The sequence below is a fragment of the Scylla paramamosain genome, chromosome 17 (assembly GCF_035594125.1).
Source record: "Scylla paramamosain isolate STU-SP2022 chromosome 17, ASM3559412v1, whole genome shotgun sequence".
NCBI lineage: Eukaryota > Metazoa > Arthropoda > Malacostraca > Decapoda > Portunidae > Scylla > Scylla paramamosain.
Window position 1 is genome coordinate 15,704,281 of NC_087167.1, and position 25,720 is coordinate 15,730,000.

General features: G+C 38.7%; 1 long non-coding RNA gene across 1 annotated transcript in view; it reads right to left on the reverse strand.

Moving 5' to 3' along the window:
* LOC135108255 (uncharacterized) overlaps positions 1 to 12,988 on the reverse strand; it is a 138,763-nt gene extending 125,775 nt beyond the window's left edge. Inside the window, exon 1 of the long non-coding RNA XR_010272178.1 lies at positions 12,907 to 12,988. This is a non-coding gene — a long non-coding RNA (uncharacterized LOC135108255). The remainder of the gene's footprint in view (positions 1 to 12,906) is intronic.
* Positions 12,989 to 25,720: the final 12,732 nt, after the last annotated feature.

A 25,720-nucleotide genomic window follows, 5' to 3' on the forward strand; every position in this document is an offset into this window, starting at 1 on the left:
ACCAAAGGAATGACAAGAGCCAGAATGAAGATATAATTCTTCACTGGATGGTGCATCTGTCATGTAATGAACTATCATTGATGTAAGAAACGACCTATGATTTCATAAACAATTATCTTTCATCTCATACCTTATCTCCAGTACTGAGATCTTCGAAAGTGTGTTCGTGTGTGTGTGTGTGTGTGTGTGTGTGTGTGTGTGTGTGTGAAATCATCCCCTCACTCACTCTTCTTTGTGTATTTGCTCAGGATTGAGTCAAGCTCGTGATGACTTGTCTCGTAGCATTACTTTATCATGCGCTTTAAATTTGTGTATATTCCCTGCAGACAATCTCCTTTCGGTAACAAGTTCCATGATTCAATAACTCAGCTGTTTGGTCTGCAGACATGCACTCTGCTCCTTTTTACACGACTTCCTCTGTAGTTGACTGGATCTCCGGCTTCTTTTTTTTTTTCAGTGGTAAAGTAAGGACGTTACTGCATAAAAGTGGCAATTTCTCTCGACTTAAGGAACCAGGAAATGCAATATACACATGTACTCAGTATCTTAGCTCATGCAATATACACATGTACTCAATACCTTAGCTCACGTTTCAGACAGTCGAGTAGATCATTTATTTATTTTTTTCATCTAATCCATGTTTGCATAGCTTTACTCCTCCCTTTGCTCAAGCACGTGTCTTCCATTATGGGTAGAGTTCTTTTGGGACTTTCTATTTTCACTTGTCACTTTTCGTATATGCAGATAGAAAATTTTCATAAAAATTCACACTTTCCCTTCTCGTCTTTTAAAAGTATCTTCTGTCTCTTCTTTGCTGTGGTCTCGTTTTAACTATTATTACGGTGCTGATGGAAGGATATATGTCGTGTAATTCTCTTCCATTACCATCCTATTCTTCGTGTTCGTAGCTTCCCTTATTCAGGCTTGTGTACCTTTTACCTTTGTCTACTATGTACTGTTCTGTCTCTCTTAAATTTAACATTACTGTACTTATGAAAGGAAACTGTATATTATGTCGTTCTCTTCTATTTCCCTCTTATATCTCATGTTTGTAACCTCTTATTCCGGTGTACGAGTATCTATCACTATCTATGCTACACCTTTACTTTGTCTACTACGCTCTGTGCTGTGTCGTTTACTATTACTGTACTGAAAAAGGGATACAATATTATGCACTGTTCTCTTCTATTTTCATTGTATACTTAATGACTCTACCTTTTCCCATTCTGGCGTATCGATTATATGCATATTTCCTTAGTCTAATACGTTCTGCTTTAACTTTACTATTACAGTAATGAAGGAGGGATATGGCATTTTGTACAATTCCCTTCTATTTCCATCATGTTTGTATCTTTTCTTATTCTGGCGTGTCTATTACATGTTCGTCTCTATCTCGCTCTCACATTTAAGTGCCCTTCACATTTCCTTCCCTCTTTAACTTTCACAGGATAGTTATCCTCGTCCAACCATTAGTTCCGTTTTACATCAGAACGCCAAAATGTGTTTGTTATCTTTTTTCCTTTCTCCTCCCCGTTGCAAACGTCTGCATATTTTCTTTTCGTCAGTTTCATCCCTTGCTGCTCACATTTTGCACACTCAGTGGTTCTGTAGCCCTTGGTAATATTCCTCACATGCTTACGTCGTCATTTCATTAATATCTGTCTTCGCTTTTGAAATTATAGGCAATCAAGCATTTTAATTTTGACACTACGTGGTACATAAAATACTTGCATCTAAAGAAAATGTGATTAACGTCGCCAATTTCCAAATTTATAATCCTGTTACTCGTAACAGTCTTTTATAAACCACTGATTATTATCCTTTGTGGTAGCATTTAATTTACCATGCAGTCATCATAAATTCTTAACACCAAAATTAAAAAAGAAATTTCTTCTCTTCCAATTAGCAAAGAGGACGTGTGAGATATGTGTTCCCTTTGCTAGTTGTACCTGTAAAGTGTAAGATTAGATTTTCAAACAGCTACTTAACGTTGTGAATTTGCCAAACCTTTTAAGTTACATACTTCTCAGCTTATTACAATCTCTTCTCTGAAACTAGTTTGTGGTGGTATACAGACTTATTGTTAGTGCTTTCTTCCTCACTGTGAACTTTATTAACATTTTGACATGGGAGTTTTTTTTTTTCTTTCTACCTCCAGGCATTATAGCTTTCACACAACGCTTAGTCGAGGTAAGTATACAACTTTCTGTTAAGTTCACAATATCAAACTGTTAATCAAACTAAGATTTTTTTTTTCATTAGCTTGGGACTTATGGGATCTGTATTATATATGTACACATCATTTCACCAGAATTCCATAATTCCCCTTTTCTTCCTTCGTTTCATTCGTCCTTCACTGAATATTAGCCACATTAGTTTCACAGTGCCACAGAAATATTCCATATAACTATTTTTCAATTTTCTCTCCTTCCCATTTTTAGACATTCGCTTGTATATTTTTTTCACGATTGTTTCATTGATTTTTTTTTTTTTTTTTTTTTTGTTGTTGCAGCAGATTACTATTAATCTTTGTAAATCATTCATGATCGTCAATAGCTTCCATCCTACATCGACTAGTTTCTCTGTCAGCTGATGCCTCTTGCATTACAAGATACTTTTAACTTATATTACAGTAACCTTCAAAAAAATTAGAACCATGATTTGGTTTAATAAAAAAAAAAATTCACTGTGAACCTGATAGTATCTTGGTGGAAATGTGTTTGTTTCTGTCTGTTTGTAGTTATTTCGACTTTCTGCTGGATAACACATATCGAAACAATATTCATCACTGACTCCACAGTAAAGAGCAAGACCAATTGTCTTCAAACCTCCAAATCAACAGTAAAAGGTTTGGTGTAAGATATTAATGTCACAGATAATGATAGAACGTTAAGGCCTTTTGCGATCACTTTTTTAAAATATTTTCCACCTCACTATTTTATGCTTAAGTTGCAACTGTAAACATTAAAATACAAGGTAATTTCATGAATTTCACTAGCAGACAAAACGAAGACTGCTTAGACATGTTCTCATTTTCTTTTCGCGACAACAAAGAGATAAAAAAAAACTGCTATTCTGCTATCTCCTTTCCACACACACATGTTGGAGGTACTGGTGGTATAAAACTTACAGGATTGGGAAGAGAGAGCATTGAGACCGTGGATAGAAGACATGGAAGAAAGACTGAGAGGAGGAGAAATTTTGGGGAAAGGAGAAATGTTGGGAAGAGGCAGGATTGGCGTGTAAGGAAAGAGGGTGGGGAGATTTACATTGTGCATGAGGGAAAGAGAGAAAGAGATAAAGGAACAAGGGGAAAATGGAAAGAGAGAGAGAGAGAGAGAGAGAGAGAGAGAGAGAGAGAGAGAGAGAGAGAGAGAGAGAGAGAGAGAGAGAGAGAGAGAGAGAGAGAGACCTTTTCGTTATATTCTTTTCTATTAATTTTTATTTCATTCATTTTTATTATTTTATAATCTTTTTCCGATAAAATGTTTCCTTTCTCCACAAAATCCACCAGCACCTGTAAACGGTAGCATCTCCTTCGCACCTCCGGCAAGGGGAAGACTCTCCTTCGCACCTCCGGCAAGGGGAAGACAAGTAGTAAAGAGGCGAGGCGTGAAGTGAAAACAAGACCATGTGGTGGTTCTGCTGTATGTCGTTTTTCATACACTGGTCTGAAAACTTCGATATCTTTTTTTTTTTTGCGTAGAGAGATCATCCAAGAGAAAAAGATTGGAAAAAAGTTAGAAACCCACTCTTCATGAGATAGGAAGGAATAGGTTCTCAAATGGAGTGGTAGATGAAGGAATACCCAGTAATCAGGTTAGTAGTGCTGGGCCATTAGGAAGCTTTAAATGACGATTTATGGATGATGATGATAAGTGAGAATAGGTAGATATATTTCATGCAGGAACTGTTGACGTCTTCATTTTCTTATCTTCTTGTGTTCTAAAAAAATAAATAAGCAAGGAAGGTCTGCTACACCAGAAAAACGAAGCCCCCAGGGAGTAGCACACCAAGTTCTCAATAAAACATAATACTCGGTAGCCTTGTTAGGTCATTCACACTAAAAGTTGTGGAGGTAAACGAGGATCTGAATACAAAATAAAATGTTAGCACTTGCGTGCGATTTTTGTCTTCTGTAGGAATTATAGAACCCTCCCTTCGAAGAAGTTTCCTAGGGATACTACTCTCTTCACCACCCATTTGTGAATCGGTAACAAATTAACCATCTGATGCCTTTGAAACTTTCTTACAGCCTGTTCTCTCCCCTCTCAACTAGGTCAAACTTCTTGCTAACTTCACCTATGTGAAAAAAAAAGTTAAACCTCTCCCTCAAGCAATTACATCAGAAAATCCCAAAGAAAGGTTTGGACAATTCGGGTTTAAATATTCGACTCTTTAAGGCCATAAAAAAGAGCTTGGTTAGTAAAGTGAACAGATAAAGAAATTAAAGAACGTTTCATGCCACGAAGCAGTAAGGAGGCGAAAAAGGCTAGTAGGTAACGAGATAGGAAATACAGTAACCATGCGGGCTGTGGCACAAGACAGCAAGGGATGCAACACAGCGGCGGACAGTGAGAGATTGAAGGAAGGCAGATAAAGAGGAGGGAGTCAGTGAGATGAATTGCCTATGTCTCCACCCTTCCTAGAAACGCTGCGAGTAGAGTTGTCCACGCCCTGCAGACATGAAAGGCACACCACATGCATAAGCCGATGATGCTCTTGTACACTGCCAACACATACTCGAGGGAGAAAAATTGTCATAGATGATAAAGAATTCCTGAAGGTGTTTGGTTAAGATGAAAACTGAAAATAGCGAATAGCAAGTATCTCTGTTGAAATTCTGAGTGAGAACAGCTTATAATGTTGAAATTTGAGAAGTGAGTTAGTTGTTGGTTATTTCTGCAGGAGGAGATTTAATAATGTCAGTGAGACTTTTCTTTATTTTCATTTATCTATTTATATATTTTATTCATTATTATTGATTTTAGGGGTTGAAGGAAATAACTAACTGGGAATGAATTACCTTCTCACTGAAAAAGGACTATGAAATATCAGCCACTCTTTTTAATTATGAAATATTGGTCAAAGGGCAGCCTGGCAATTCACTTTCATAACAAAGGACATTAAAACTGAAGTAGGTAAATAGTGAATGTGAGTAGGACCACTGATGAATAATATTACTGGAAGCCTTTCTGCCATTGGAATGAATTATGTCACTTCACTATGAATATGTTTGAATGTCAGTAATAATCTTATAATGGTAAATAATAATGATGATGATAATAATAATAATAATAATAATAATAATAATAATAATAATAATAGTAATATAATAATAACAAAAACAATAATAACAATAAAAAATTAAGTTCTAGAGCCAGCCGAAACGTGTATCTTGTCCGAAAAAAGGATAAGAAAAGATGTTATAATTCAATCTGAATGTCACACGTAATTTCATAACATCCAAGGAAACCAAACTTGTACCTTTCATCAGATGCGGCTTTCTCAGAGAGAGAGAGAGAGAGAGAGAGAGAGAGAGAGAGAGAGAGACTATTATTTAACTGTCTGTTGTAGTTTCGTCTGTCCAACTTGTCATCTTCCATAATTGTTGTTACAAACTTTGTAACTCCCGAACCGCGCCTCTCCTCGCCTTGTAAAGTAACCGTCCTGCATAATTGAAGGAGTTACTCTGTTCACCTTCCTTGCTCCCAAAACGCCTTGCCTCCTTTACCTCCCAAGCTTACTTTCTTTCACGCAAGTCGACCAGGCAGGTTTATTTTCTATTTCTCAAAATATTAGTTTTATAAAGACCTCTCAAATAATACTGACGATGTTTTGTGACTGCTTCTTATTCGTAAAAAAAAAAAAAAAAATCATATCACGAGAGAGAGATGCAATGGATTTCCATTCACTCCTATGCACACCACTGAATGGAGATGCAAATCAATTACTCGGGCGTCCTTCATTATCTGGCCACGGGCGGCTCCACCTGGCCTGGCGGGCGTCACCTGGATAGATGCAGCTATCATGGAATCAATTATGCATGCAGGAGTCACCTGGCTGCCCTCACGCCCTCCTGTGCGGCCAGCCGTCGACAGGTGAGGAAGGCTGGTTAATTAAGCAGGTGAGAGCAGACACTGCCCTCATTGTCAACAAGGCTCACCAACATCTGCCAATGCACATTTGCTTACTGTAAAGAGGTCGCTGTGTCATTCTGCTCACTAGTCTCTTTCTTTACGGTTCGTCCATCTCGCTGTGTGCTGAGCAAGATACCTGTGGCTTCAGATGAGCACAAACTTCTTATCTCTATAATGATATATAATATATGATATAACGGATGCATCATATGACATATTCTTTCTTTCTATTGACCTGATTACACATGTAGTGGTTCATTATTAACTGATGGCGCAGTATTCCCCTTCATCCGGCATGCATGATGGACTACTAATCCTGCAGTCGTGCATAGTTTGTGGATGCGTGAACTGCTGTAACAAGCAACCAGAAAATCCCCTAAGCCACAACACGGCAGGTGGTAAACAGATGAGGTGCACTTTCAGTATATCTCCTAGTTTACATGCACATTATAAGAAGCGTTCAACCAACAACAAAAAGTATTCTTTCAAATTTGATTTATATTAAAGAAAATGATGATGATAATAATCATGTTCTTGATCATCATCATCACTGTTCTCGAGACAAAAGACTTTACGCATATTTCCACATAATTCCAATTTCTTCCAGATTCATCAGAAATGTTATGACATTATCGTCCAGTCATCCCTTCCATACAGCCATGCACCTTTTCAGGTTTACAATACGTTAATGATGCTAAAGGAGATTACGAAATTATTGTTTTTACTCATTTGTCTATATACAGAGGATACCATTAAGAAAGAGCAAACATTATAACAAAACCATTTCATGCTAGCATCAAACCCTTGCGATAATACAATATTATTTATTTTGCCAATTTTTCTTTACGCATATCTAGAACTTGATAAAGAGAGAGTATATGCTAGCATCAAAACCTTCAGCCAATACACTCACACTAAGCCAGCACAACATATAGGGGATAATTTCACATGACGGAGCGCTTCTCTCCGGGGACGTGACTGCAAGGGTTAAATGGCCGATCGGGGCCTTTATGCACCTGCCAAGGGCTCCCTGGGATCTCTGTGTCTGAAACAACATTCCGCGAACGGCGCTTTTAACAGTGTGAACGATTCTGAGGGAAAACTAAAGGTGGAGTTGTGATAGGCAAGGCACGTCACGACATTACTTCATCATTTACGACGCAGCCACTACACACGAGGGTTAAAAGTCACCAGAGCGAAAATGATTATGAAAAATTACTCCACGCCCCATGAGGTCTACTCTCTCTCTCTCTCTCTCTCTCTCTCTCTCTCTCTCTCTCTCTCTCTCTCTCTCTCTAAGCCAGGGCGGAATAGCTGTTGTCCTTAAAGGTGAAGATAATGTTTGTTGTCGTGGGAATTTAAACTTTGCTCCTCCTCCCCACCATCCCTCCCCTGAAGACCTGGAGACTCGGGTAATGAGGGGATCAAACTCCTCGTGTATTAGGGGCGAAAATGGCCGTCCTTGGAGGGAGCAGGCCGACCTTGAGGCGTCTCTTTGCGAGCCTGCCTTTGCCTCCTCAAGTTAGAATAACATGGGAGTATTTGCGCAGGTTTTTTTCGGTAAACAGGAAACACGTCCATGAAAATTAATTAAAAAACATTATGATGCCTTTTTTCTTGGGAGACAAACTTTTGTGGGTGCTTCAAGAAATGATAGTAAGTAACAGTGTGTGTTATTGTTTACATAGAAAAAAAAAGGACATGTAAGACTTGCAAGCGAGTTTTGTGCGACCCCGTGCTATTTTCGAAGCGCCACGGGGATCTAATAACAAACGTTCCCAGCGGGTCAAGGTTGGCCAGGACAGAACGAAAAGTGCAGGTGGCGTTCTAGTTTTGCAGCTCGCTCACCTTTCTTTGTGTTCTGTGTGCTTACTACCTTCCTTTCTGAGTTCAGTGTATTTATTACCTTCCTTTCTGGGTTCTGTATATTTATTATCTTCACACATTTTCTCAGTACAAACAAATGGCACGCTCGGAGAACAGCCCGAAGCATCAGCACAAAAGAAAAATAACTTTTGAATCTGAACATCCACTCTCAGATTTCTGCATGGTTACCGTAGTGTTGGACTCTGTTTTTGTCATTCAATACAAAGTTAGTCGTCAATCATCGTAGTAATGCTGTCTAAAAGAATGGGTATCATTTTCCAGTAATTACAAGTATTTTTTGGAAAAATAGTTATAGCAAGGCAACGTGCATCCCACAGTGAAAAGCTGGACAAGTATTCAATTATTCGGTGTAATGACGTTAAGAAAGGCAGAAACGATAATCTAGTGTGGGGGTTCTCAAGCTTTTGCAAGCTGGTACCACCCATAGCAGTTAGGGTGCCCCATCTTCCCTGCGCCACCCACTCAAGCCCCTCCCCAACTATGCCACCATAGATAGATAGACAAAAGTAAACAGAGTAAACAGAGGCATGGCATAACAGCTGCAACTCCTTTGTACCACGGACCAGTGGGTCCGTGATTTTCCGTTATCTTTTTTTTTTCCCCTCCCGTCCTGTGCTCACCCGCCCCCGGGGTGTTCCCCCCCTCCCCCCGTTGAGAATCACTGATCTAGTGAAACAGATGGAAGCGAGTAAAAATTAAATAGTGAATTTTATATATATATATATATATATATATATATATATATATATATATATATATATATATATATATATATATATATATATATATATATATATATATATATATATATATATATATATATATATATATATATATATACATATATATATATATATACATATATATATATATATATATATATATATACATATATATATATATATATATATATATATATATATATATATATACATATATATATATATATATATATATATATATATATATATATATATATATATACATATATATATATATATATATACATATATATATATATATATATATATATACATATATATATATATATATATATATACATATATATATATATATATATACATATATATATATATATATATATACATATATATATATATATATACATATATATATATATATATATATATACATATATATATATATACATATATATATAATAATTATATATATACATATATATATATATATATATATATATATATATATATATATATATATATATATATATATATATATATATATATATACAAAGAGTTAGCTCATCCTCCTTTTCAGCAATAACAACACATTCACATACATGATCATCTGTTTTCTGAGAAGGATTTTAGTATGCTACATAAAGCTGATACACGTATACACAATAAAATACTAGAAGCTATTTACATTAAACACCTGAAACCTGAATTAAGTAACCAACTATCTTCATCACAATTATATCTTTTATAAACTCTGCTCGGAGCTTTGGGGTTCAGGGTTCGTAACTAACCTCGTTCTCACTGCCACGCTGCCAATCCTCATTACATCACACGCAAGAACACACAAGGTTTGTCCATAGTTTCATACCTTTAATCTGCCTGATTTCTTCTTTTTTTTCTGTCATTTAAAGCTATTGGCGATTGGTTATTTTGTCTTTTTTTTTTTGCTTCTCTGCTTGTCCTTTTGGTTACCGTTTTTTTTTTTTTTGTCACTATTGTAAATATGATATTTTATGATTTGTCTTTGTGCTTATTTTTATTTATCAATCTTTTTAGCCTGATGATGCCTTCTGTGAAGGTGAAACGGTGCAATGAATGAAGAAGGAAGTCTGGTGTATGCCTGCTTATCTTATATACGACTCTGAACCCGTTCTACTTTTATATATATATATATATATATATATATATATATATATATATATATATATATATATATATATATATATATATATATATATTATATATTATTATTATTATTATTTGTGTGTGTGTGTGTGTGTGTGTGTGTCCTGTAACCAAAAAACTATGAAGAATAGACTGCATAATTACATAATATTTTCGATCTTAAATGTCATTTCGGCGTTTAAGTTCCGCCAGTACAAAGAATCTAATGGTGCATCACGTTCACATCGCCACATATTCTTCCTTCACGACTCGGGTCATGAGGAGCAGCTCGGGGCAGTGAGCAGCTTGAACCTTTACGAGGAACCACTATATAAAGCTAAAGGTAAAGCAAGCCCGTCCACCCCAACCCAAGGTAAGGCGGACCACCGGCGCCCATCAAGATAACCCTAAAGATGCACTTGGCCGCTGAACACAAGGGGGTGAAAAATATTATTCCTCTTTACGAGTATACTATTTTTTTTTTATTTATTTATTTATTTTTTTTTTTATGAACACTATGCGACCCATGAACGTGTATCATTCCTCGAAGGGCACCACCCCGTGTGTTGTCATCCACGCGCGTCATCCTGCACTGTACGTATCCCCATGCATCACAACTAATACTAAACTGAATCTATGAAAATAAAAATATGTACAGTAAACAACATATCTAAAGAACAGCAGCGTCATAGCAACCTAGTGGACAACAAACAGGCAGCAGCTTTACACAGGACGATATGTATCCAGCACAACATTATGGGAGGACACATACACACACACATACACACAGAGACACAAACCTTCTCAGCCAGCTCCTAGTCAGGTGTCCAATGAACGCTTTCCGGAGACATTCACCTGACGGGAAGTGAACCCAAGCAAAGGCGAACACTAGCAGAGACATATTGTATCCTGGACAGCGGACACACGCGCGCGCGCACACTCACAAAGAGACATGACTGACTGGATTGGTGTGGCAACTCTCCTCCACGATGTAGTGTTTCGACTCAATCATGACTTAACGAGCCAGTCATCCCGAACTCTTGCTTCAATCATCTCTAATTAACGGTCGCCTCGCTCACAAGATATTCATCAATGAGCGCTGCCGATTCTTTGCTAACGATTAAAATTGTACGTACGGTGCCTGAAAAAGTAAAAGAAATACGCCGTAGTGTGCTGGAAGAGTTACGCAAGGAAGGAAGGATGAAGCCGGAAGAAGCAGATTCAAAGGAGATATTCAATGTAGTCAATTGTTTCAGAAATCATCACTCAGTTGTGATGGTTAGAGTGACAAGCCACATTCTTTACAGTAAAACATTACGTCTGGGAATGTGTGTGTGTGTGTGTGTGTGTGTGTGTGTGTTACGTTCTACACATTTGAAAAATAAATAAATAAACTGTGCGTGTATAGAATGTTAGTTCTGCAAAAACAAGATGCCTGCAAATGATCCTCAACACAATTTGGCAACACTATACCAACAATATATGGAAGAACATGGCCTAGATAACCTTCGAAGTCCCGCCGGTGGAACAGATTTTTCGCCTGCCGTCAGGGCGAGCAATCACCCATACGCCCAACACTCGCCTGCCTCGGTCAAGGGAAGCAACTGTGGGTGGCACGGACCTTAGGGAGATACCGCCATGTGAAAACAAAATAAGGCAAGCACGTCCGCGCCAGTATAAGCAGAGGAAGACCACCGGCGCCCATCGAGATAACATTAAAGACGCACTTGGCCTCTGAACGTAAAGGGGCGAAAGTATTATTTTCTCCTTGTACCTTAGTCTAAGCGACCCATGAAATTCTTTAATTATCCATTCCAAAAGTTACTAAAAATGAACTAGAAACTCATGCTATGTAATACTGACTAATGTTTTTTGTTGTTATTAATTTTGTTACCTCGTAAATCGACTGCCTCCTCCTTATCAGTTGCATGAATATGGTGAAAGGGAGACGAGAATGGCAGGGGATGATGGTGGTGGTGATGGCTGTCATAATTAGTGGCCATGGTCGACGTGAGTAGGGTGAGTCTGGTAATGGTGGCGATAAAGATATATAAGATAGTGGTATGTGGCATATTCCCTTGGCTGTTACCGTCAGGGATCCCACGGCGGATCAGCCGTATCCAACGCGCTCATTCTTCTGCGTCTTCCTCAGTCACACTCGACAACCATTGCAGGCATGTTCTACACTGTATCAGTAAACCATCCCTTAAGTGTTTCTCTCTATCTCCTGCCAGTAAGATCCAACTCCAACATCCTCCTCATTACACACTATCTCTACTCCTGACACGCCCAAACCACCTCAGTCTCGCTTTTCTAGATTTGTCCCCTAACCGACATGCGTTGCCCCTCTAATATTGGTGATGACGATAGTAGTGGTAGATTATAGGAGGTGTGATGGTGATAGTTGGATAGGGAAAACTTATATCGATGGTCGTATTGGTAGTGGTAGTAGTGGTGGTCGGGAAACCAGTGTAGGGAAGTTTGGAAAAGGCTGTGCGGACCGAATGGTGTGCGTGGACCAGTGTTTGACGATATCTGATTAGACAATAAAGGCAAGGGAGAGAAAGGAATGGGATGGGATGCGATGGGATGAGAGGAGATGGGATGAAGGATGAAGATAATGATGATTGGAGGAGGGTCAAACGAAGGAAGCGATAAGAGCAGACAATATTGCTGGGTAGAATGGTAAGGAGAATAACGAATGAGGATAGATAACAGGGAAGACGTGGCAGTTGATGAAGCAAGGGAAAGAACCACCGTGAAAGACGCAGAATACAGTTATTAAATGGAATCCAATGACACGGAACTGAAAGAACGTAAAATAAGTAAGACACTGAACCAAGGACAGTATCTCAGCACTTCCCAAGACAGAAAAGAAGTTAAGAGCAAGGCCACGAGGTAAAACAACATACAGTAGTACATCATAGCGACACACACACAGACACACAGTCTCAGCACAGTCAGGTTTTCAATGAACGCCCTCACGAGTCACTCACCTGATAGGAAGTGAACACAAACCCAGATGAGGCAGACTGGACAACTCACACAGGCACTTATACACACACGCACAGAGAAACGACTGACTGGCTTGGTTTGGCAGCGTGTCTCGATTACGTAGTACCTCGAATCAATTCAGACCTAACGAGCCGGTCATTCAGAACTCTGGTTCAGTCATCTATAACTCCTTGCACTCGATACATTCAACAATACATGTATTTTCATATTAACAATAAAACAATTGTAATAAGAAAGGGAAAGATTCATTATTTGCAGGAAGTACAGAAAGTAGGAAGGATGAAGCCGAAGCAGAAGGAGCAGATTCAGATGAGTGAGTCAATAGTTTCGAAACAGCTCGCCTTGTTTTAAGTGACTGGGAGAGACAAGGTCCTGCTGATTTCACTCCTTCTGTCTGTCTGTCTGTCTGTCCGTTTGTCTGTCTGTCTATACAAGGGTGTCTTCGTTATTCCGTGTCCTCTTTACACGTTTATATTTGTCTTTCCTAACAACGTAGGTTCGTTCAGAGAGAGAGAGAGAGAGAGAGAGAGAGAGAGAGAGAGAGAGAGAGAGAGAGAGAGAGGTTATCTACCACATAGTTACATCATTTTCTCCATTAATATGCAACTTTACCGCTGTGATCACGTAAAGATTTTATAAATGCCCTATAATTTTACTATAACTCCACATTCTCCGTTATATCAGTTTCCTTCTGCAACCTTTGCCAGTCTTGAAAACACCCCAAAAAAGAGCAAGTCACCTACATCATGGCTCCGTCACATTTCTTGCTTTTATAAATAGTTGGATATCTTTTTCTCAGCAAAACAAAAATAAATATTCGCACGAACTTGCTCTCCAATATATTCAGGTAACTCAAGGAACACATTTGATAGTGTTAAAAATAATAATCTGAATATATTGGGAACTTAAGATGGAATGATCATTTTGTCGCATTTATTGAAACGTTTGAAGACAGATATTATCCTATTTCTTGCCTTCCGCTTCCTTCGCCATCGCATAATTCTGAGTAAATATTAAAACTCTGATAATCGCGCTTTCATGATTTTAAGAGTCGCTTCCTACTTTTCTTATTTCGCGACATTCATTCCAGGAACATCGAATTGCGGCTTGACGCTCCCCAGACGCCGCCCTTTGAAGTCATAACACACAACTCATCTAGATACAAGGAATTCATTTTGTCACCGCGCAATATTTGTCTCCGTGTAAAGAATGGCGAAATCATTTCCGTGCTGATAGAAGAGAAGAAAAAATAATCCGATCTGCAGGTTCCTGATGGTATTCTGCTCGTTTTTATATAATTTTCTCCACATATATTAAAATGTAGGACTATTTCTTGTATCTATTAGTTAATTATTACGAAGTATTCATGTTCAGATACTAGTAGTGCACTGGAAATACATTCTATCTAGGTTATCATCATCCTCTACCACATTTTCATGATCGTTTCGGTGAGTGTGAGATGTATGTATTTCAAAAAAGATTTCTACATCACCTATTTCTTTACTAAACCCCTCTCCCCTCCCCAAACAAAATAAAGACTGCAGTGATATTAGATTTTCCTGATATTCATGGTATTAATCATTTTACGTTTTTTTTTTTCTTTATCATGAGTCCAGTGTGTTATGTGTATAATCCTAAACTCCCCACGTAAGTTCTCTCGTAATCATCTTCATCCTCTCCGTCTTTCTATCAGGACAAGAGCCTCCCAACATTTTCCGGTATCTCAGTCAATTGCTTGTCTTTCTCCACATCACTCCAGCAAAAATCCTGATCTCATGGCTATACCTAGTTCAGTGCCTCACCTGCCTTCTTAATTCACTAATAATTTTCCAATCATGACCTTGCGTCTTCCATTGGTCAAACATCTCCCCAACCCACTCTACTCAGTTCTGTTAGTTCACTCTGTTCCCGGTAAATTCAACAAAACTTGCATTTAATTCAGTCTTGCCTTGTCTTCATAATCCACAACCCCTCCTTTTCACCCCTACCTTAATCTTTCAACAAATCCTTGAACACGCCAAGGACTTTCTTCCCCTTTCTATGCACATTCAAGCGTTCATTAATCTAAATATCTCTTATTCTTGACTAGTTTGCCTTGAAGACCAATAACGAATCTTCTAGTTATCTCTCACCCCAATCAATACGATAACAGCAGCATTGGGAAGTGTGCTGGGTTATGCAGAAAGTGAATGTGTGCAGAGAGGGTCACGTACCAAAAAACCACTGCATCAGTATTTATTCAAGTTGTTTAATTATAGAGATGAACTTTGTATATGAGAAAACAAGAATGAAAAAATAAACTACTACGTAATGAACTGGTGAGGGTTGGAAGAGTCTAAACATAGTAGCAATGTACTGTGGCAGTACATTGTACAGGGTGCCCCCCTTCCCCGGGTTGCGCGGACACTTTCCCCGGGGGACGCTAGCACAGGACGGGAAGGGAAAAACAATAATAACATTATTAATAGTGTGGGCCAATACAATAACAGCTTAACCAAGGATTGTAAATCTATCTATCTATCTATATATCTGATTCTATCTATCTATCTATGGTGACATAGTTAAGGAGGGGATTGAGTGCGTAGCGCAGTGAGGAGGGGCCCCCCAACTGCATTAAACCAGCTTTGGGGGGTGCCCAGCTTGCAAAAGGTTGAGAACCCCTGTACTGTGGTAATACTGTGACATGTGCAATATACCAGTAGGGTGGAAGCATTAAACGCAGGTACATAGGTCTCTCTCTCTCTCTCTCTCTCTCTCTCTCTCTCTCTCTCTCTCTCTCTCTCTCTCTCTCTCTCTCTCTCTCTCTCATTCAACAAAAATACTGCTTCGGTAATGCTTCCGTGACGGGTGACGGACGCCTTGGCTGTACAATCCCCTTCACCGTCACCACCACCAACACCTCCACCCCGCCAGAATCAACACCTCAAGCCCATTTTTGTCCGCCTCACCCCCGCGCTGGGTCACGCCAACCTCCTCAGCGACCCATTTAGAGCCACAAGAGGGAGCTAGACCAAGCGACTAGCCTCTGAGAATTAGTGTTTTTTTGGGGCAGGGCTGTGCATCTTGTGTGAGTGATGATAGGATGAATAGTGAGTGGTCATCTCTTTTTTTCTTTTCTTTTGAGTATATTCGTGGGTTTTCATTGTAAGCTTCAATTTTCTTGGTGTGTGTGTCTTTTTTTTTTTTTTTTGTGGGCAGGATAGTGCATCTAGTTTGAATGATGAGAGGTTGTATAAACAGAGGTCATCCTTTTTTTTTTGTATATATTTGGGTTTTGTTTGAAGGCTTCTGTTTTTTTTTTTTTTTTTTTATTATTATTTTGTGGAACAGGGCAGTACATCTGATTTAACTGATGATTGGTTGCACAGTACAGTGTGCAGTCATATCTCTTTTCTTCTTCTCTTAATATACACGTGGTTTTCTTTGTAGTATTTATTTTTTTTGGTCTTAATCATCTTCCGGTACTATGATTTTGAAATGACATATTATGCACGTGCATGAGTGTCTCTCGATGAAGCATCTATATTTTTGTCATTACGTAACTGAAGAAGAAGAAAAACAAAACACCAAGGCCAGTTTACATCGAAGCATCAATTCTCGAGTCTTACCTTCTGTCTTTCTGCTCCTCGGTTTTCATTTCACTAGTATCAAATTGCTCCTATTAAACACTAAGCATCCTTCTCAAAACAAGTCAAGCATACCTACAGCTCAAGTCCTCACACTAATTATTCCTTTTTTTGCGAGTCTTCCCACCTGGTCCTGATTCGACGGCCCTCACTAGCACCTGCCTCAACTCCATACAAGTGAGTCTCCACTATTTGCTCAATCAATATTGGCTCAATCTATTCTTCCTCCTCTTAAAACACCTTCTTTCATACCCTCTTTTTGACACTCGCAGCCGGTGTGACTACGTCGAATTCTTCCTCTATTTTTCCTCAAAACTCTGTAGTTCTTTTTATTTTCTTTGAAGACACCTGGGTACCTTTAACACATATTCTCTTTCTCTCTCTCTCTCTCTCTCTCTCTCTCTCTCTCTCTCTCTCTCTCTCTCTCTCTCTCTCTCTCTCACACATGTCTCTCACCTCAGCACTCGACGCTCCTTCTTTCCTCTCTCCCTCTTTTCCACTCTTGCCATCCTTTTCTATTCTTGCGTCTCAATTGTTTTATTTCCCAGTCAATTGTCAGGTCATTCCAATAGTAATAGTGGAGCTAATACCAACTACAGACAGTAAAACACACACACACACACACACACACACACACACACACACACACACACACACACACACACACACACACACATCATTACTCCACACAAAAATTGCAGCAAACAACTAGTGGTCGGGGAACGGCGGTAATGACGGTGAAATACAAAGTCGTGCGCGTCTTGGCGGCGATAAGGAGGTAAGACGGATGAGAAGGTGCGAGATCCTCTTGCCGTGTCCCTTTATTACCTGATGGCGAGGCTGAATAGGTACACGTGTGAGGACCAACGCTGGGGAATCATCACGCTAGGAAAGGGGAAAAAAAGGTGGGTAAGGAAGGAAAAGAAAGAGAGACCTGGTGAGAGAGAGAGAGAGAGAGAGAGAGAGAGAGAGAGAGAGAGAGAGAGAGAGAGAGAGAGAGAGAGAGAGAGAGAGAGAGAGAGAGAGAGAGAGAATTTAGACATTTCAGCTTGTTTTGTCAGTTATTTTTTCGTGTATATATTTGTGTCTATCTATCTACTTATCTATTCATATATCTATCTATCTATCTACACAGAGAGAGAGAGAGAGAGACGACAAAAAGAAAGGGCAAAAAGAAAAAAAAAATTCAATTTCACGGGAATATCTTTTAAGGAAATTATGGTTCTAATTTTGTTACTTAGTAAAATTTAGTGTGGCATAATTCGTTTGGTAAATTTTAATGAAATTTGCCTCCCAGGTAAGGCATGAAGCCAAGACAAGACACCACAGACAGATAGACAGAAAGGTAGACGCACCTATATACAGTCATATATACATACATACATACATACATACATACATACATACATACATACATACATGCATAAATACAGATAGATAGACAGACAGACAGACAGACAAGGAACTACAGTAAGTGATGGCCAGATTAAACAGTAGTTTTAGTCTTAAGTTTCCTTCATTTCCATCTTTCTTTTTTTTTCTACTTTACTTTCTGCTGAATAATTTCACTTCTTTTCTCCATTTTTACGTCCTGTGCCTGCCTTGGCTTTGTTTTCCTTCCGTGGGTTTCCAGTTCCTCCTCCTATAGGGTCTTTTGTTGCCACTGTCATGACCGAGACGACCCGCTGCCTTTTCTTCCCCTGCCTTGGCCATGTACTGTTCCGTACTCTGCCGCGATCGGTTTTCCTTTCTTTCCTCTCCGTGCTTTTTTTTTTTTTCTGTTTTTTTTTGTTTTTTTTTGTTTAGCTATACCGAGTTCATGTTCTATAATTTTTGTGATGCCAATATTCTGTTTTGGAACATCTGGATCCTGTTAAAACACATTGATTTATATATATATATATATATATATATATATATATATATATATATATATATATATATATATATATATATATATATATATATATATATATATATATATATATATATATATATATCCGTCCATGTATGGAGTATGCTTCACATGTCTGGGGGGGTTCCACTCATACTGCTCTTCTAGACAGGGTGGAATCAAAAGCTTTTCGTCTCATCAACTCCTCTCCTCTAACTGACTGTCTTCAGCCACTCTCTCACCGCCGCAATGTTGCATATCTAGCTGTCTTCTACCGCTATTTTCATGCCAACTGCTCTTCTGATCTTGCTAACTGCATGCCTCCCCTCCTTCCGCGGCCTCGCTGCACAAGACTTTCTTCTTTCTCTCACCCCTATTCTGTCCACCTCTCTAACGCAAGAGTTAACCAGTATTCTCAATCATTCATCCCTTTCTCTGGTAAACTCTGGAACTCCCTGCCTTCTTCTGTATTTCCTCCTTCCTATGACTTGAATTCCTTCAAGAGGGAGGTTTCAAGACACTTATCCACCAATTTTTGACCACTGCTTTGACCCTTTTATGGGACTGGCATTTCAGTGGGCTTTTTTTTTATTAGATTTTTGTTGCCCTTGGCCAGTATCCTTCCTACATAAAAAAAAAAAAAAAAAAATATATATATATATATATATATATATATATATATATATATATATATATATATATATATATATATATATATATATATATATATATATATATATATATACTATTTTTCCAGTTATCCACGTTATTTCACACCTTTGTGTTTCTCTCCTATCAGCTGTTACCTCTCACTACTTGATTCATTCGCCAAGGCAATTAGAGAGAACTAAACTATTTCCCCATTCCGGATTGTTAAAAATATCAAGAGCAATTAACGGAAGATTTCGGAGAATTCAGGTCACGCTCAGTAGATACCATACTAATTTTTCTTCTACATACTCATTTTTCTTCTACACATACAAATTCGCGATCTCTCAGTGGAGGTATTACTGATATGATCACTTAATTAAATTCTCTAGATTTTAAACGCGAAAATTCCAATAGTTTGTGAAAATCATACATCACAAGTAGACACACGAAAGTGATGACATGCTTCTTGGGTAGTCACATTAAGTAAAAGAATATCAACTCACTCACTCTCTCTCTCTCTCTCTCTCTCTCTCTCTCTCTCTCTCTCTCTCTCTCTCTCTCTCTCTCTCTCTCTCTCTCTCTCTCTCTCTCAATTCAGGTCCCAGGTTCATGCCTGAATCCTCGCCTCGCCTCAGGATCCAACAGTGATTTCGCACACACTGTAATTGAATCGAGTTCTTAATTGCGTTCACGCCGCTAGCACAGGCATTGCGGGAGACACAATCGCTTCTTTCCCTCCATTTATCCAAATCCATACTGAGAGAGAGAGAGAGAGAGAGAGAGAGAGAGAGAGAGAGAGAGAGAGAGAGAGAGAGAGAGAGAGAGAAAGGGGAATTAAGAGGTTGGTAACTGGAAGCGTGTGTGCGTTGATATACACAGACAGATATACAGGCAGATGGACGGACAGGGAGAATGACAGAGAAATATAACACTTGCAAGCAATTTTGTATGCATAGAACTCCGTCCCTGCTGAGTTAGGAGATGATACCAGATCCGTCTTGCTTTTAAACTTTTCTAAAAGCAGATGCTACAATCGAGAACTGGTGAAACAATAATTAGAAGGGAATCACTACGCTAAATTTCATGGGTATTTTTTTTTTTTTGTTAGTATGTTTAAGATGGATTATGAACTAGAGTAATAATGGGTGGGTGGTGCAATAAGGAAGCGTCGTCAGCAGCAAACATCAGGACGCTTCGTTGAAAGGGACAATTTCCCGACACGTCGTAACTCTCCTCAAGAGGAAAACAACTTGCCACTTATCTCGACAAGGATGCGGGATGCGATTACCGCCGTTCTCCCTGAGAGCAAGACACCCAGCTTCAGCCGCCCCGAGTGAGCACAATACACGCCCGCTGCTGCACACACACACACACACACACACACACACACACACACACTCAGCGTCTCAAGGTAAGGAGACAACCATTACAGCAGATATATGTACTACTCTATAACTTCTTCACTACCTAGCACACCTATCAGCATAAAAACAGACCTTTTCTTAAATACTGTGCCATCAGGAGATAATACCGCCGGAGAGATACTCCAGGGTGTCTTCTCAGCCCAGGAAAAACACGCTCGAGTGACAAAATTGCACCTTCCCAAGCATGTATTTTCAAGGACTATGATCTCTCCTTCTGCAGAAAGCCTTTACGTGCGTCATGAATGTAAGCTGGGTACATTTTATTTTTCTGCAGTCCAAAATAGATAATCGCTTACAAAACCAATGCCTCCATTATCTTTGCCATGTGTCATTATCTAACAGAGAGTTGCGTGTATTAGATACGAATGATTTCTGTCAGATTGACAATCTTATATTTGCTGTCATTTAACTCATACAGACAAGCTTGCATTAAATTATCTTGCAAGTCCACAAATTTCCACCATTTAATGTGTCAACATGAACTAAGTAAAAAAAAAATAAGGAACAATAAACAGGTTCCGAAGCCTTTTTCTAATTTATTTTGGTCTACAGTTTGTTAAACTCCAGCTTTGTATCCAGTAGCTCTGAATGTCACTGCAGCAAGATAGCAAACAACTCTAATAATCAAAGCAATGACTATCTAGCAGGTCGTTCCGAGACAAAGGATTTCTCAGTCAAGTTACATCAACAGTTCTCCGCTAATTGATGGTTATTGCGGGACTTGATTCTGTTTACACGTAGTCTATATTCCTCTGAAGAAACAACTCAATACAAACCTCACATTATCAGATAACTTGAAAGACCAGTCTGTCGAAGTATTAACTCTTGATGTCTGTGAACCAGTCTCTCTGCAGCTTCATTGATGTTCAAGCCAGCACATAATTGTGTGGTGTGAGCGAGGCACCAATTAGGAGACTCACCACATGGTATCACGCTACTGATTACCAAAGTGCACTAGTGCAGTGTTTCTCTCTCTCTCTCTCCCCCAGTTAATTAGATGCCGTACAATTCTCGAAGGGACATGTCAGCGGCTTGCAGCACTAATTACTAATATGCAATGTGGTTACCAGAGAGCTCTTTAAATAGTAACTGTGATTATGTGTAGGAAATAAATGTTAGATATGTTCCGGTGTCCTTGCCTCGCACATGCTACGTATGTTTTCGAATTACCGAATGTCCAGAAACTGATAAAGGCACAGAGTGGCTCGCTAATTTTTCGTAAAACTTCTTTGTCCAGTAACAAGCAGTAAGGTTAACTGCTCTAGTAAACAAAGTAAGTGAGAATAAAGCATACGATAGTGTAATTATTGATGTTGTGGGCTGGCAACAGTCTTATGTAGAGAAGCACACACAACCTCTCGAAAAAAAAAAAAAAAAAAAACTAAAAGATGAAACCGAGTAAACCTAGTAAAGGCATCTTCTCAAGTTAAACACAAATGCACTGTGCGCTTAATTACAGAATGGGAATTTCCAGGGTATGTCCAGATGATGTTCTTTATAAAGCGTATATGATATTTACACACGGTATCATAGCGAGACAAAGTAGTCCCCAAAAATTTGATTAATTAATACGGCATCGTTTATGACTTATAATGCAGAATAGAGTTTGCTCGACACAATAGCAATTATTTATTTATTTATTTATTTATTTATTTATCTATATATATATATGTTTATTTGTTCATTTATTATTATTATTATTTATCTTTATTATTATTTTATTTTATTTTATTTTTTTGTAGGACGGTCAACGGCCAAGGGCAACAAAAATCCAATAAAAAGAAAAAAAAAAGGCCCACTGAGATGCTGGCCCCCGAATAGGGTCCAAAGCAGTAGTCAAAAAGTGAAGGATAAGTGTGAAACCTCTCTCTTGAAGGAATTCAAGTCATAGGAAGGTGAAAATACAGAAGCAGGCAGAGAGTTCCAGAGTTTACCCGAGAAAGAGATGAATGATGGAGAATACTGGTTAACTCTTGAATTAGAGAGGTGGACAGAAAGAAGAAAGTCTTGTGCAGCGAGGCCGCGGGAGGACGGGAGGCATGTAGTTAACAAGATCGGAGGAGCAGTTAGCATGAAAATAGCGGTAGAAGATACCAAGAGATGCAACACTGCGGCGATAAGAAAGAAGCTGAAGACAGTCAGTTAGAGGAGAGGAGCTGATGATACGAAAACCTTTTGATTCCACTCTGTCTAGAAGAGCGGTATGAGTGGAACCCAGCAAGACATGTAAAGCATACGTCATATAAGAACGGATAAGGTTCCTTTTAGCACCTGGAAGGGTGAGAAAAACTGGCGGAGACGTCTCAGAACGCCTAATTTCATAAAAGTTGTTTTAGCTAGAATTGAGATGTGGAGTTTCCAATTTAGATAATAAATAAAGGACAGACCGAGGATGTTCAGTGTAGAGGAGGGGGACAGCTGAGTGTCAATGAAGAGGGGATAGTTGTCTGGAAGCTTGTGTCAAGTTGATAGATGGAGGAATTGAGTTTCTGAGTCATTGAACAATACCAAGTTTGCTCTGTCCCAATCAGAAATTTTAGAGAGACCAGAAGTCAGGCATTCTGTGGCTTCCCTGCATGAAATGTTTACTTCCTGAAGGGTTGGACGTCTATGAAAAGACGTACAGGGTGGTACCATCAGCGTAGGAGTGGATAGGGCAAGAGATTTGGTTTAGAAGATCATTGATGAATAATAGAAAGTCGGTGGGTGACAAGACGTAACCCTGAGGAACACCACTGTCAATAGATTTAGGAGAAGAACAGTGACCGTTTACCACAGCAGCAATAGAACGGTTAAAAAGGAGAGCGCTCCACTTTGGAAGTTACGGAGTCAAAGAATTTTTATAGTCAGAGGAGTTACGTGAGAGGTATGCAACACTGATAAATTTAATTTGAGAGTGACTCTGTAGTCGTAGCCAGATGGTAGAAAACTCGGAAGATTCAAGAGTGTGGGCACGAGAGCAGGTTAAGTCGTTGCGCACACAGACGCAACATCCAGCTTTGGATTGAAGGATAGATAGATTGATTGATTGATTGTTTATTGCCCAGAATAGCAATTTTTTTACAGAGAAGTAGCATTACATGATTAATCGGGCACTAGCCCGCTGAGCCGAAGGTCCCTAGCGGACAAAGGAGTGATATACATATAAATGCAACTTATATAGAGGGCAGGGCAACAATATAAATCATATAGAACAGTAGAAAATAAATTGCACCATTTTTTAGGAGCTAATATCCTTAAGATAAGTTATGTTTGTTAATAAGCTACATTCAAAATTCAAATGTACAAAAAATACTAAAACTTTATTACAGATCTCAGTTTTGACTTAGACTATTAAATAGGAACTTTTTTTTATCTTACTTTTGAAAATATTGAAATTACAAAAAAAATTTTATATCATCAGGCAATACATTCCATACTTTAGGACCAAAACAGCGTATTGAAAATTTATACAGACTAGTTCTTGCTTGTGGGCAAATGAAATTATGATGATTTCCTCGGGCACCTTGGCTATGGTGGAATACATTAAATATTATGTTATTAGGACCATTACCATTAACATTTTTATATATGGTCAGCGTTATGAAATATTTCTTTAAAAGGTCGAAAGTTAGTATATTTAAGTCCTTAAACAGTAAGTCGGTGGAATCATATTTACCTTTGAAGGCAATGGTTCTTACTATTTTATTTTGTGCTACATAGACATCATTCACAACCGTAGGCCAAGTACAGCCCCAGATCGATGAACAGTAAATAAGGTACTGATAACATAATGAATAATATAAGCTGCGTAAGGCTTCAGTTGTAAGATCGTACCTAATAAAATTCCACAAGTTTTTGATATGATTGAACACACCGACTGTATATGCTTTCTCCGATTTACACTTTCATCAATAATAACTCATAAGAATTTTTTTTAGAAGAAACACGATTTAGCTCACAACCTCCATAGGAAATTACTTAGAGCATAAAAGAAGTAGAAGGGAACAGAAAAGGGGCTACTGTCAGTTGCATCAGACACCTGAGTTTCAGTGAGGAAAAGATGAGGTTTAGTATAGGAGAGATGGTGTTCTACAGATTGAAAATTAGACTTAAGATCGCAAATGATGCAAAAGTTAATGAAGAAAAGGTTGAGCAGGGTGCCAAAAGGTCGATACCTGAAGAGCAGTCCGACCTGGGGACATTTGTGGACCTCTCCCCAGAAGGGGACTTCGAGGCTGGTTCTTACACAGCTTAATCCAACGTTAACTCGCTTACTCTAAGCCTATTATTCTACATATACAAAGAATATGAAAATATAACGACAGATTGCCATGGATTCCATCCACCTTTTCATTCTGATCTATTATACAAGATAAAGAAATAACCTCACCACGTGCAATTAGATCCAGGAATATTTGTTCGCCGTACAAACGACAGTAAAAACAAACCTAATAAAAATACTGAATAAAAATAAAGTTAATTTACCTCTTACTGGAGAAATACGGTAAACACTGAATGGAAATTAAGTTACTTTAATCATCCTCTTACTAGTAAAATACTTTACACTTCACAGACGTAACTGAACCCATCAACGGTACCATTACGTACGTGTAAAAGCAAAGTGACACCGCGGGGAAAGCTGCAGCTCCACCCGTGAGAGGGAAACATCTAAAAGCTTCACCAGGTAATAAACAACACTCGCTGGTCTCACTAACGCTGCGAGAGAGACCAGCACCTCAAGAGCCTCACGCAGCAGGAAATATTGCCACCAGTCTTCCTCAAGAAAGGTAATGGAACAGTGCCTTAGTGGTGGCTGCTAAGACTGTCTGGCGCTACTGAGAAGACAAATATTGAGGCTGCCTGTGATGTGGACAAGTGAAAGGCTTAAAGAGGGGTTGATATTTACGAATCTCTCTCTCTCTCTCTCTCTCTCTCTCTCTCTCTCTCTCTCTCTCTCTCTCTCTCTCTCTCTCTCTGAGTCCAAGCAGTCCTACAAAAGTTATTTTCTGTTTATTTTCACGTGTTACTGGATCACTAAGGACGTTTGGCAGGATCACCGGCTGCCCTTTCTTGTGTGAATTTCTGCTCTGCTGCTGCATCACTTTGATGATGTACTCTATTTGATGAAAGCATAGTTTTGGTAAGGATCAAATATCAGTCACATGGTGCGCTTCTATGAAATAGGTAATTCTCAAAAGAAAGTATGTTTTATTTGTTA